Raw genomic sequence first — 14,100 nt, forward strand, 5'->3', positions numbered from 1 at the left:
CGACCCAGAAATATTCTAAGCACTTTGCATAGATAATTTACTAAAAAGGAGAATTTATTTTTATTTCATGGTACATTGTAATTTTATTCCAGTATTTGTAATTGTATTTGCATTCGGTATTCTCAATATTATTGTGCGTAGTTATTGCCAAGAGCTCAAGTGTCAATAATATGACATCATCAGAATGCGCAGTTAGGAGATGCGGTGGATTAGAGCTGAGTTGTACATGTGTATGTGAGCTCCGCCTGCTTCGTGAGAAAATAAAACAAAAAGAAGCAGAACCGTCAAAGTTGCCAAAAAGAAAGACAAGAGTCCTGGTCTTATCAAGAGTGCAACACATGCCAGGTTTATTTTACAAGAAATTCGTGTTAGGTGATATTCCGTTCCTTTTACTCATAATGTTCTTCTTTTTCAATACGTAGGCACATCAGTCATAATTCTTGGTTTATCTTTCTCTTTTTGTTGTGGTACAATTTATAGCTTCAGAGCTCACCACACTCAAGCCGCACAGATCACCATCTTGAATCGACCTGTATCATCCGCCATTGCGCTAGCCCGCTACTTGGGGGGGTGGGGAGGCTTCTTCCTGTGCCGTTAATATTGTAACGTGCATGGATAAGTAGACACGTTGGCCGCTGGCTGACGGGTCTGATCCTTGAGTCGAGCGGTTAGTGATGTCTCCTTCGGTGCGGGCGATACGGGTTCGCTTCCCGGTCGTGGCAGTTCCTGTGGTTGCCTCCCGAATTCGCTACAACATGATTTACTGGGAAAAGTCATGCCTGGTGGCAAACAGAATTTCATAATGAAAGCGAGGCTTACATAGAGAACCAATCTAAACGCCGATGGTGTCATTATTCAATAGCCATTACACTGTGCAATCGCCATTTACTTCATAATAATAAGGTAAAGGGGAAAAAAGTTGTCTACGTCCACTTTAACACAAGGATATGGTAGCCCGGACATGGAGTGCCGAAAGTATGAAGGTTTTCCTTCAAACCAATTGCCTGTCATATTGATTACCTGGAACAAAAATGTGCATACTATCAGCATTATATTACACAAGATTGCGTATGTCTGCAGTAGGTTGTAATTTTGGGACTGGGTGCAGCTGATAAAACTGCCTTTAAAACCTGTCCATGACAAGTTGGGCTAATACTTTATTAGATAAACAATAAAGAGAAACAATAAAGGGCGATTAAATCTTTAACTACAGTGTGTGTGTGTGGGGGGGGGATCCCCTGAATATACTAAATACTTCAGTGCTTACTTACTACAAAACATTTTGTGTACTTCACACGTGTCAGTCATTAAAGAAAAATACTGCTCAGTCTTCACCATTGGCTGGCGTATGAGGAAAATAATGCACAAACGCCTTCCTATTTGTGGCCTCTTGAAACTACTGTGTAAACTTTATGGTGATTGGGCCAGGGCGTTGTCAGATATCAACCCCCAACGGGAGACCATTCATTCCTGTAGGTCTTTCTTATCCTAAAGAGGAATTTGGAAGGGTGTAACCCCAGCAAAGGAATGCACGTCAGTGACAAGTTGGTGTCATGTCCATCTCAGTCCTGTTCTGCTTTTGTTTTATACCTCTAATATGTTATCTAATGCAGTTAACAGTATCATTGGCGTTTGTGCTGAACACCAACAGGCACAGTAAAAGTCGGGACCTGGCAGTTTCACATTTCAAAAAACAAAAGAAAATCATTCACGTTTTCCCTTTTATGATACTGTTAAAAGCTTCCTAATTGAAGATGGATGGATTTCATTTTGATCTTTAACATGTTACATTCTCTATTTACTAAATATAAATTGATTTATTATTATCGTCATTAATTAAAAGCTGTCCCCCTTAAATATAAAGTGAACAGATGGTTTGTGACAAAATTAAGAACAAAAAGGGAAACTGTGTCATTGGCGCCCTCTAGCGTCACAGAATCCGCGGGTCACAGATTTCGGTAGACCAACGACATAATTTACATGTAGTCCACTTTCCCCACTCATTAATCAAGAAAGAGGACGTGGAGCATAAGATATGCAACAGAATAGTTAGGCAATGTGGCGTATATAAAAAACAACTTTTTTCCCTGTATTTTTTCCGTTGAAGATAAATAAATTGATAGCTTGATATTTTGAACTGTGTGTGACCACATAACAGGCAAGATACTAAATTCATTCAAAAGCCGAGTACGATGTCGTTTTTGCCACTTTTGCGTCTCATGGAAGGGGAAAAAACATGCTTTTTGCCAGTACCACCCATATTTTTACAATCCCATACACAACAAGATCATGGCATCGTCTAATGCTTTCTATTGTTCTTCACACAGTAGGCAATTGCCTACACAGAAGTGATGCTAAGCTTCTCTGTACAGACGCTGCAGTTTGTCTGATACAACAAGGTGATGCCACAAGTGGAGTCAAAACTCGTTTGTGTGGATAAGTGAGTTGTTGCAAATCAGTGTTACGCCTGCAATGTTTTATTTAGATATAGTGTAATCTGTGTCTTCTCCTGGATCGCCACCTTGCCATGGTGAAGAAGCTTGTGTACCAATGATCCCAAGAGCTATGCCACCCAAAACTTGGCCCCTTGGTAGGTCAAGGGGGAGGTTCCAGACTAAGCATGATCCAACTAAGACCTCAATGGAAAGTCAACGTCACCAGGTCACAAAGCCATTGAAGGTGGATGAAGGCTGCAACAGGGGGTGGTCCCCAATCGTCTTGGTTCTCCATGCCATTGGACTCATGGCTGTTCCTCCTCCACCCTCTATATTAGCATGGAACAACTTAGTGTAACCGTGTCTGTATTTTAAGAATGAAAATAAGGACTCCAAATTCGATAATTACTGCAAACCACATTCTTTTGCATCTCACAATGTTACCAATAGTTTTAAAACCCTGAGTGGAGCTGTTTCACCCATTGCCTACCCATGGTGCCACCGCTCCATTGAGGGGAATCTCTCAGTACAACTCTTTCCCTTGTAAAACAAAAAACAAATCACTCCTCCCATGTCACTGTAGCCTCACTCCTGCATTCACGTATACATATCTGCATCCACACCTACACTGTTCTTTTCTGGTTTTCATTGTTGCCTCTCTAAACTGACTTCACTAGATCGACATCATCTCCTCATTCATAGTAAACCTCCCCATCATTCCTTTTTCAGTTATCATTATCTATATCAGTCCTACAAACTTTTATTTGATACCTTTCCTACTGTATTTGTTAAAGTTAAATATTGTAAACATTTCAATCGGTGGATTAACTGTATGAACATGCGATTTAAGATTTATGTTTCCTGCTATGTAGTATGTGTAGCCCGTGGAATTAGTGGGTTCTTGTAGCTTTAATTTTATTGTTTGAACCTTCGAATGCAGATCGTTTTACTGAGTGCATACATTCCTGTGTCTTTCGAGCAAACAGCTCATAAATGTTCACAGATGTGGCAAGTTTAACAGAAAAGATTTTAAAAAGGGAAATAATAAATACAAAATACGGTGCAAAATACGGCAGTGGACTATGTACGTTAAACAGGGTTTAACAAAGACATGTGGAACTTCCTGAAGATCGCGCAACTTCTCACTCTGTCAGTTACCTTTAAACAGAATTAAAATGCATATAAAACCTTTACATCCCAAATACAATGGCATGGTGTGGCTTTATTCACGCCAACATTACCTTGTCATGCCTGCAATGGCGAACAGCGGTCGACGGCTCGCGCCCAAAATCACCGAACATCAACTCCAGTAGCGTCTAAATCAAACCATCGTGTCAAATTACCGACATACAATATTGTTTGGAATAATGTTACAGGTATATTTCAAAAGATATTTACCTTTACTTACTACGGAGTCAGAGCCTCGTCACACCGCAATCTTCAGGCGCTCCACACAAGAAAAAAAGAAAGAATACCCAAGATGCACTTGGATAACTTGCACGGAGTTACAATAAAAGTCCGCCACTGCCACTTACTGGTCAAAACATGCAATGACAACCAAAACTATAAAAATACACTCACAATCTGCCTCACAATTTAAATACATCAAATGACATTTTACATGGCTTGACAGTGTAACAATTACATATATTAACAGTTAAACTATACTAAATTTAAGTGGAAAATCATTTAACATATTTAACAGATTTACCACCCGGCTACATACTCCCCTGCAAATATAGTCAACGTCCTCGGTGACTACGAAACATGAACTGACTCAAATACTCCCTGCAAGGCCTTTTCAAAGAGAGCAGCACCCAGGCTTGTCAAAACCGTAGAGACCATGTCTGTGCTGACTGAGACTGCATTACAGGCTGACTTTGGCAGATGAAATGGGTTTGAATGAGATCCAGCCATTTCCCGCTTGCTTTTCCTAATGGCAGGTTTAGGTGCATAGGTTCTACGTCCTGCTCCACCAGCATCCTCTGTTAGTGCGGGCCTGTCCCTGTTTTCAATAATGGGCAAGTCACTGTCGCTAACGTTTGGATGCACATCATTAACACATTCTCTTTCTGTGCCACAATTTCTCATATCTGAATAACCTTCCTCAGGTCCTTCACCGTCACTCTCATCTGTGGGTGCTGTCACAGGTAAACTAACACTTTCTGCTGCAAGAGGCAGGTTAGGTACTTGCACAAGCCGGCGAGGGATGACTTCCTCAACAATAACAAAATCAGCCTCAGGTGACTCAGGCTCATCCTCAGCTACAGGCTGTGTAGTGGTCTGTAACCTAGTTCTAGTTCTTGGTTTGGGAACTGGTTTCGCACAAGGTCGCAACTCTGACCTATGAACTCTTTTAATGGGACCTCCCTCAAAAGGTTCAACAGTGTGTGTGGTACCCTGGATGTCAACTACCTTGTAGACTGTTGAGGTCCATGTGTCCTGAATCTTATGTCTACCTGGGGGTCTGTGACGTAGGAAAACCAACTGACCAATGTCCACAGGAGGACAATACACCTTCTCATTTTGCAGTGAGATCCTCTCAGCTGCCTTCTGCTCTGAGTACTCTCTGGCTCTCTCATGTGCCTGTCGGAGTCTCTCCTGATGAACAGACAACCAATCCTGTTTCCTGTCTGACACACACTCACGCCCTAATAAAGCATCTACTGGGAGATGTGGCTGTACCCCGAAAAGCAAATAATAAGGCGAGTACCCTGTGGTGGAATGAGGAGTGACATTATAGGCATATACTACTTCAGACAGATGCTCTGGCCAACGCTTTTTTTTTCTCTGGTGGGAGTGTCCTTAACAAGTCATGGAGTGTGCGATTGTATCTTTCACACTGACCGTTTCCCTGTGGCCTGTAGGGAGTTGTCCGTGTCTTTTTAACCCCATAGAGTTTGCACAGCTCTGCTATAATTTCACTCTCGAAATTTCGACCTTGGTCTGAGTGCAGTCTCTCTGGGACCCCATATTTCATGAACCACTCCCTGAGCAAAACTTTAGCTGTAGTGTCAGCCTTCTGGTCTTTGGTAGCATACGCTTGTGTGAACTTTGTAAACACATCGGTCACAACAAGGACATTTTCACGGCCATCTGAAGCTGCCTCCAACACTGTAAAATCAACAGCCACCACTTCTAGAGGTCGGGAGGCCAGGAATGCCTGAACTGGAGCATGGATTTTTGGCTGAGGCATCTTGGTCAAAATGCACCGCTCGCAGTTTTTAACCCAGCTTTCAACATCCTCGCATAGCCCTACCCAAAAACACCTCCCTCTTAGCAAGTTTACAGTGCGCTCTCTGCCCTGATGTCCCATGTTGTTATGTACATTTTCTAGAACTTGGTCCCTCAAACAACTAGGCACAAGTAACTGCCACACTTCTCCATGACGTGGGTCTGTGATAACCCTGTACAACAACCCTTCTCGTTGTTGTATGCATCTCCATTGTTTCAACAATCTTTTCACTTGACTAGACAGGGCTGCTCTCTCTCTGGGACATGGCCTCCTCCCCCGATCCCAAAATGCCCTAAACTCTTTTAGGGTGGGGTCACCGGCCTGAAAACCTACCAGCTCCTCTCTGGTATAACCTGGCAGTGTGGGGGTGTTGCCCTGTTTAGTACCTGTCTCACCAGACCTCGACTCCCCAGCACGGATCTGTCTCACTTTGTAACACTCCAGACCTCTAGAGACAAGACCAGGATCCAGAACTGTTCCTCGCTCAATCAGGTTACACACAGTGATACAGTCGTCAAAATCCGAGTCAGGGTCTGTTTCAGGCTCCCCTGCAAACTCCTGCCTAGAGAGAGCATCTGCGGCGGCATTACTGCAACCAGGACGGTACTTAACCTCGAAATCAAAAACAGACAGTTGCGCTACCCACCTCTGCTCTATAGCACCTAACTTGGCTGTCTTGAGGTGGCAGAGGGGATTGTTATCAGTCAGGACAACAAACTTTGAACCAAGCAAGTAACCCCTGAATTTTTCAGCAACTGCCCATTTTAAGGCAAGCAACTCCAACTTCATGCTACTATAATTTCGGTCATTCTTCTCAGCCTGGCGTAGTCTGCGGCTAGCATATGCTAGGACACGTCTGGTGTCACCTTGCTGCTGACACAATACAGCGCCTAATCCATGCTGACTAGCATCTGTCTCAACTACAAATGGTTGTGTGAAATCGGCAAAACCCAAAATGGGAGCAGAGGTAAGTTTTTCCTTTAACTGCTCAAAGGAAGAGTCACACTCTGGTGTCCACATATTACAAAACTGGTGACCTACTTTCCCTGTTTTTTTCACACCTGAACATTTGTTGACTAGGTCATGCAGTGGCCCGGCAATCTGTGAGAAGCCTCGAATGAATCTCCTGTAGTAACTACAGAAACCCAAGAACGACTGCAGCTCTTTGGCAGTGGTTGGGACCTTCCAGTTCTTAACAGCAGAGACCTTGGAGGGGTCAGTTCCTATACCTTCTGCTGACACCTGATGACCCAAAAACTTTACTGACTGTTGTAGAAAAGCACACTTCTGCAACTTCACCTTAAGGCCCGTCTCTGCCAGTCTCTTAAACACAGTCTCAAGTCTCTCCAAATGCTGCTCAAATGTCTCTGAAAAAACCAAGATGTCATCTAGGTAGACCAGGAGTATCTGAAAAATGAGATCATTCATAGTAACTTGCATAAGTCTCTGAAATGTAGCTGGACCGTTACAAACACCAAAAGGCATTCTCACGTACTCATACAGACCAAACGGTGTAGTAAATGCAGTCTTAGTCCGATCTCTCTCATGCATAGCTACCTGGTGGTATCCGCTCGCCAGATCTATGGTCGAAAAGAACTTTGCCCCTCTCAGCGCATCAAAACTCTCATCAATTCTCGGGAGCGGGAATGCATCACGTCTTGTCTTTGAGTTGAGTTTCCTGTAATCAACACATAGCCTCAGACTACCATCTGCCTTTCTCACTAGTACTATGGGCGAAGCATAAGCACTAGAGCTTTCTTGAATGACCCCTTTTTTAAGCAGCTTGCCAATATGTTCCCTGACTTCACTGTACTGTGTGGGTGGGATTCGTCTGTATGGCTGTGTTACAGGTATGTCATCTGTCAGATGGATCTCATGTTGTACTTTGTCAGTGTGGCCTAGATCTTCATCTTCTGTTGCAAACACAAAAGAGTACTTCTCCAGTAACAAAGTCAGCTGTGCTTGCTGTTCTGGGCTACCACAAAAATTGAGCTTGCCGAGAATTTCCTGCACATCTGTCGGTGTTTCAGGGTGTTCACTGATACTCACTTGTTCAGTGTCCGCTGAGATTCTCTGGAACTGTACCTCACAAAGCTCATCACTTTTCACACAGTCTACCTGAGTCAAAACCCCTAGCCTAGTCCGTGGCCCTAGCCAGATATCTTCATCAGACATGTTCATGACTCGGACTGGAAAAATGTGATTGCCCGATGAAACCAAAGTAGGCACAACAACCAAACCTCCAGGAACGGGGACACCCACAGACTCCAGCAACAAAAAAGAACCATCCTCACTCACGGTCCTGAGTCCCCTGGCCATAACTGTAGCAGCAGATGAAGCAGGTACATGGACTACATCCTTACCAGCTACCCTAGCGAAAGAGAGTCTGTCTGTTGCATGTACTGCATGAAGATGATTAAAAGCCTCTCTCCAGTTTGAGTCAAACCTCTCCTGCAGTGTGGTGTCAAACTCAGTGTGTACTAGCTCTCTGCATTTTTTGACAATGTTCATCCCTATTAGACCTGGAACAGAGGAAGAGTGTTCAGAATCTTTAACTATCAGAAAACCTCGCTCTGGGATAGTCAGACCCATGGCTTCTACATCAAGCTCCACATAGCCCATATAGGGTATGTCTAATCCATTAGCTGCAGTGATCTTTAACCACTCAAATGCCGGGTGAATGTCTTCACCTTTCACTGACAGGTGTTCCCTGAAAAAACTCTCAGAAATTGTACTGACCTGGCTACCAGTGTCAAGTAAGCAGGACACTGTAACACCTCGTAGTTTCACCTCAACAGTTTTACATTCTCCGACTGCACGCTCTAAGATCCTGCTTCTGTCTGGAGTCTCTTTTGGTGAGCCAGCTTCCTCCCCTCGAGTTGTGTGGCTCATGACAACTGAGGGTGCGAGTTTTCCTGCACTACATAAGAACTAGGTGTTGCGTCCCCTTGACCCCCTCTGGCCTGTGAGCATTTTCTTGCAATGTGACCTATGCCTCTACACTTGAAACAGATAGGCTGACCATCTGGTGTGAACTTTGGCTGGGGTCTAGGTCGTGGCTTGGGCTCTAGGAATGTCTGTTGAGTGCTGCGCTTACTCAGTTCACCTACAGCAAAGGCTAGATCAGCGAGTGTTTTGCCTAACTCTGCTAGCTGTTTTTCTTGATGGGCTACTGCTCTCCGAACATCATTTAATGCAATACCTTGGTCATTGTTTGTTTTAATAATAGAGCACTGGGTTTCCGGAACCTCTGATGTAACTTGGTTGCTCTTTATGACCCTGGGACGATGAGACCTGCTGTCCTCCATCTCCCACAGGAGGGCCTCGTTCCTCACATCTAGAAGACTGCTCTCTGGTTTGTCCCTAACCATTTTCCTGAGTTCACGCCTGAGTGCTGCTTCTCTTAAACCCTCAATAAACCGGTCTCTGAGCACAGTTTTCTCATTAGGTATTACATCTGTGGACTGTTTCACTACAGAGCTCAAAATCTGGGATAGTGCATGGGAGTAGTCACGGAGGTCTTCTCCATCAGTTTGGTTACGGTTGTAAAAGGTCTGCAAAAGCTGTGTGGAACTGCGCTTTTCCCCAAATGCATTGCTCAGGTAAGAGTATAAATCACTGGGCCCCACTGACTGACCCCTCATGCATAGTCGCACCTCTTCCAATGCAGGGCCATGCAATAGAGATAGTATATAGTCACATTGTTCCTCTGTTGTTTGCTCTCTGTATCTTAAAACCCTTTCAACCTCTTCAATAAACTCTTCGACAGATCTCCTGTCTGTACCACACTCCCCACTAAATGCTTGGATCTGGCGTTCTCTTGGAACGTAGATGTATGAACGTGTGGGTGCACTGTTATCACTTGCTCTCTGAGCCCTTGCTTCACCATTTAACCTGATGAGCTCATCTCGCAGTCTGGCAAGCTCTTGCATGGTGGTCTGCATTTCTTTTGTAGCACCTTCACCTATACCCGTTATGCCACCTGAGGTGTGGCCATTATCATTACGTGAACTCCCTTCATCACCAGAATCACTAGACATAATGATATATTAATCTTTACTCAGTCCAGTATAAATGAAGATATTTAGTTCAAAACCTGGTTCAAGGATACTACAAGGACAGTCTTTAACTTGGAGCCTTGCTGGATCTTGGTCTTTGTAGCTGAAGTTAGCGCTGGAGTCCTCTGCGCTGGTACGGCTGAGTCGTGTGAAACAGGAAGCACCAGAACCTCTTAGATGCCCTCACGTCGTCTCTCGCTGGTCACCACCTCCACAGCAGGATGGCTTCAGACTCAACACCAACGGACGTCACAAGCAATCTTCACCACTGCCGTATTTTTTTTTTGTAAGTAAAAATAAGCCACTCTGTTGCCAATTTAAAAAAAAATGTTTTAGCTACACCCCACTCCTGGTACCAAAATTATGTAGCCCGTGGAATTAGATACCACACAGGACACAATTACTTCCGGGGTTCTTGTAGCTTTAATTTTATTGTTTGAACCTTCGAATGCAGATCGTTTTACTGAGTGCATACATTCCTGTGTCTTTCGAGCAAACAGCTCATAAATGTTCACAGATGTGGCAAGTTTAACAGAAAAGATTTTAAAAAGGGAAATAATAAATACAAAATACGGTGCAAAATACGGCAGTGGACTATGTACGTTAAACAGGGTTTAACAAAGACATGTGGAACTTCCTGAAGATCGCGCAACTTCTCACTCTGTCAGTTACCTTTAAACAGAATTAAAATGCATATAAAACCTTTACATCCCAAATACAATGGCATGGTGTGGCTTTATTCACGCCAACATTACCTTGTCATGCCTGCAATGGCGAACAGCGGTCGACGGCTCGCGCCCAAAATCACCGAACATCAACTCCAGTAGCGTCTAAATCAAACCATCGTGTCAAATTACCGACATACAATATTGTTTGGAATAATGTTACAGGTATATTTCACAAGATATTTACCTTTACTTACTACGGAGTCAGAGCCTCGTCACACCGCAATCTTCAGGCGCTCCACACAAGAAAAAAAGAAAGAATACCCAAGATGCACTTGGATAACTTGCACGGAGTTACAATAAAAGTCCGCCACTGCCACTTACTGGTCAAAACATGCAATGACAACCAAAACTATAAAAATACACTCACAATCTGCCTCACAATTTAAATACATCAAATGACATTTTACATGGCTTGACAGTGTAACAATTACATATATTAACAGTTAAACTATACTAAATTTAAGTGGAAAATCATTTAACATATTTAACAGATTTACCACCCGGCTACATATGGAAAGGCACCTCCTTTCCATGACTGCCCCTCTTGCAAAACTTTGCATCCTAGATATGTGCATGCTAATGATAAAGATTTATTCAAGTATATCATTGGGCATTGATTTCAGAGTTGACCTTACGCTCAAAAAGGGGGGAATGCCAGCCAGGATGACTGTTGGAACTGCCAGTCTGCAAAGGCTAGCAGTTAGCTTAGCCTGCCCCACTTCCCGTGTCCCGTCAGACTGCCCTCGGTGTCCTCTCTTCATGTGCAGCTCTAGGGCAGGGCCGTTGTCCCTGGGCCCATTGGATACAGCAGACCAGGCTCCCCCAGCCGATCCAACGCCAGCTCTCCAGCCAGAAACCTTCCATCTCAGGCATAATCACACCTAGCGACAATTTTAGTAAGTCCAATTCACCTGACCTACATGTCTTTGGACTATGGGAAGAAACCGGGGCAAACCCACAGGGAGCACATGCAAACTCCACACAGAGGACGACCTGGGATGACCCCCAAGGTTGGACGACCCTGGGGTTCAAATCCAGGACCTTCTTGCTGTGAGGCAACAGTGCTAACCACGGGGCCACCATGCCGCCGTACCTGAACTTGTGTTTATCACCACTTGCCACTTTTACAAAGAGGTGTGAATAGATTATTTTGGTGGAGAGACAAACTCAACAGCAATTAGGCAGAGCTCTGTTTTGTTTTTGTTACAGGTGTGAAAGCAAATAGCACAGTAAGTATTTTGTGTGTGTGTGTGTGTGTGTGTGTGTGTGTGTGTGTGTGTGTGTGTGTGTGTGTGTGTGTGTGTGTGTGTGTGTGTGTGTGTGTGTGTGTGTGTGTGTGTGCGTGCATTTGGTTTGAATTTCCTTAGGTCTATAATTGTCATGTGCTTAAGGCCATGATACTAAGGCAAAGCTGCAGGGGGTTTACACTGAGTAAGGGGGCTGGAAACCAACCGTCCTTCAGCAAGGATTCCTGGGTTTAATGCTCCCTTAACAGTAAGCATCCACACTGTGTCTTTGAGCAAGGCCCTAACCAAATTCCTACAAGCACCAGTGGTGCTCTTCCATGGCTTACCCTGACCTCTGACCGATCTGTTGCAAGGGGAAAAAAAACATTTCCTTTCATGAATCAGTGGAGAGTTTCAAGACTGCATTACTTTTCCGGGTATGGGCTGTGTTTTCATGGTTGCCTTTACAACCCAATTTCCTCTCGGGGATGAATAAAGTATTCTGATTCTGATTCTGATAAGGCATTTGTATGGTAGTACGGGGGGGATAGTTTTAAGTATATTCACTAGTATATTCAGTAGTAATCAGGATAAAGAAGGACCTGCTTGATGTAGTCAAACATGTTTCTCTTCAGAGACATTGTAACTAGACATTTTGGTCTGTGGATAAAATGAATTCTTCTTATTCAGCTGTTCATGTACAATGAGTAGAATTCACCATCTCTCACTAAACAGTTCTATACCAGGAGTGCACAATATATCATTCAGCTTATCATTATCGGGCAACATTAGCTTTAAAATGTGTTAAGTTAAAGTAATTTGTTTTATCCTCTTTGGAGTCGTTATCAGAGCTAATGATGTCCATGGCTCTTTGCGTTCCGATGTTTAGCAACACCCGTGTTAGTGTTAACTAATAAACCAGGACAGGTACTAATAAAGCAGTATTGTTTAGACATCTGGACCAGCACCAAGCATCAGAGGTACACTGTAATGATAGGTAAGCGCCACAAAGGAAAACCAAGTCCAAGCAAGAAAGGCTCTCTGTCAACCATAATATCCTGAATTGAAGAAAGGATTAGAAAAGAGGGAGGCAAAGATGGAGAGGAGGAGACAGAAACAGCAGGGGGCAGCAGAGTGCAGTAGAGATGAAGGGGATTACAGAGGAAGGAGGTAATTTAGTAATGCGCAGCCTAGCCTATTGCATGCAATATTTCTCTAAATTACTGTTTTTATAACTTACTCGGAAAGCTGCTTTGTCACCTTTTGACCCGCCTGCCCAATCCCGTGATATTTTCTAGTTAGTAACCTTACCCGTACCCGGTTGTGGGTCGACCACTAACAGGGACCTGTTACTGGACAATGTTATTTGTCCAGTCCTGGGTTCAATCCCCGGGGTAGTCCATCGTTGGGGGTCGTCCCGGGTCATCCTCTATGTGGAGTTTGCATGTTCTCTCTGGGGGCTCTGGTTTCCTCCCACAATCCAAAGACATGTAGGTCAGATGAATCGGCCATACTAAATTGTGTGTGTGTGTGTGTGTGTGTGTGTGTGTGTGTGTGTGTGTGTGTGTGTGTGTGTGTGTGTGTGTGTGTGTGTGTGTGTGTGTGTGTGTCTGCCAGCCAGCCCTGTGATGGCCTGTCCAGGGTGTCTCCCTGCCTGCCACCCAATGACTGCTGGGATAGGTTCCAGCATCCCTGACAGCAGGATAAGCGGTTTGGATAATGGATGGATGGATTATTATTACAGAGGGTCTGGGGGGACAGACCTGAGCCAGTTTAGGTCTTTTGTTAGCACCGAGCAAGATAAGACTCTTGCAAACCTATTGCCAGTTGTGCTGAGGAATGGACTCCAGACAACCTTCCCCAACGTTTTTGGTGTGCTCGGGCTTTTTCTCACACTGCCTGTATCCAACTGCGAGGGAGAGAGAACATTTTCACAACTGAAACGGATAAGAAATGAACTCGGAACAACCATGGGTCAGAAAAGGCTTTCAGCACTCTCTTTGATGGCTTGTGAGGGAGCTGGATTTTGAGGACTTGATCACAGAGTTTGCAAAGAAAAAGTCAAGAAAGGGGAACTTCTAAAGGTAAGAACCATTTGATTATTGATTATTGATTGTTGTATATGCATTGAGCAGTATTATCTGTTGTGATTGTGTGTTGTAATATAAAGCTTCCATACTTTATTCTTTAGAGAAATTGTACCCCCAAAAGTAGGCTACTTGTGAAAGAAAACAATGCACATTCAAAAATAGTCAGTGCCAACAAAATTAAAATAAACAATCCTGTGTGGACAAAATATTTACCAGAGAATATTGTGCAAAAGTCACATGTTCTACAGTGTAGTTGGTTAGAAGAACAGACATAATCTTACCAACAGAGACCTGAACTCACCCTAGCTTACTTGACTAAAAAAAAAAA

At 43.8% G+C, this 14,100-nt stretch overlaps 1 long non-coding RNA gene across 1 annotated transcript; it reads right to left on the reverse strand.

Annotated features, from left to right (window-relative positions):
- Positions 1-324: 324 nt before the first annotated feature.
- On the reverse strand, positions 325-3,888 carry LOC130121247 (uncharacterized). The gene is made up of 3 exons (XR_008811031.1): positions 3,834-3,888; positions 3,677-3,751; positions 325-779 (listed from the first exon to the last, which is right to left on the reverse strand). It is a non-coding gene; the product is annotated as an uncharacterized LOC130121247 (long non-coding RNA).
- Between the last annotated feature and the right edge of the window lie 10,212 nt (positions 3,889-14,100).

This window comes from Lampris incognitus, chromosome 11 (genome assembly GCF_029633865.1).
Source record: "Lampris incognitus isolate fLamInc1 chromosome 11, fLamInc1.hap2, whole genome shotgun sequence".
Classification (NCBI taxonomy): Eukaryota; Metazoa; Chordata; class Actinopteri; order Lampriformes; family Lampridae; genus Lampris; species Lampris incognitus.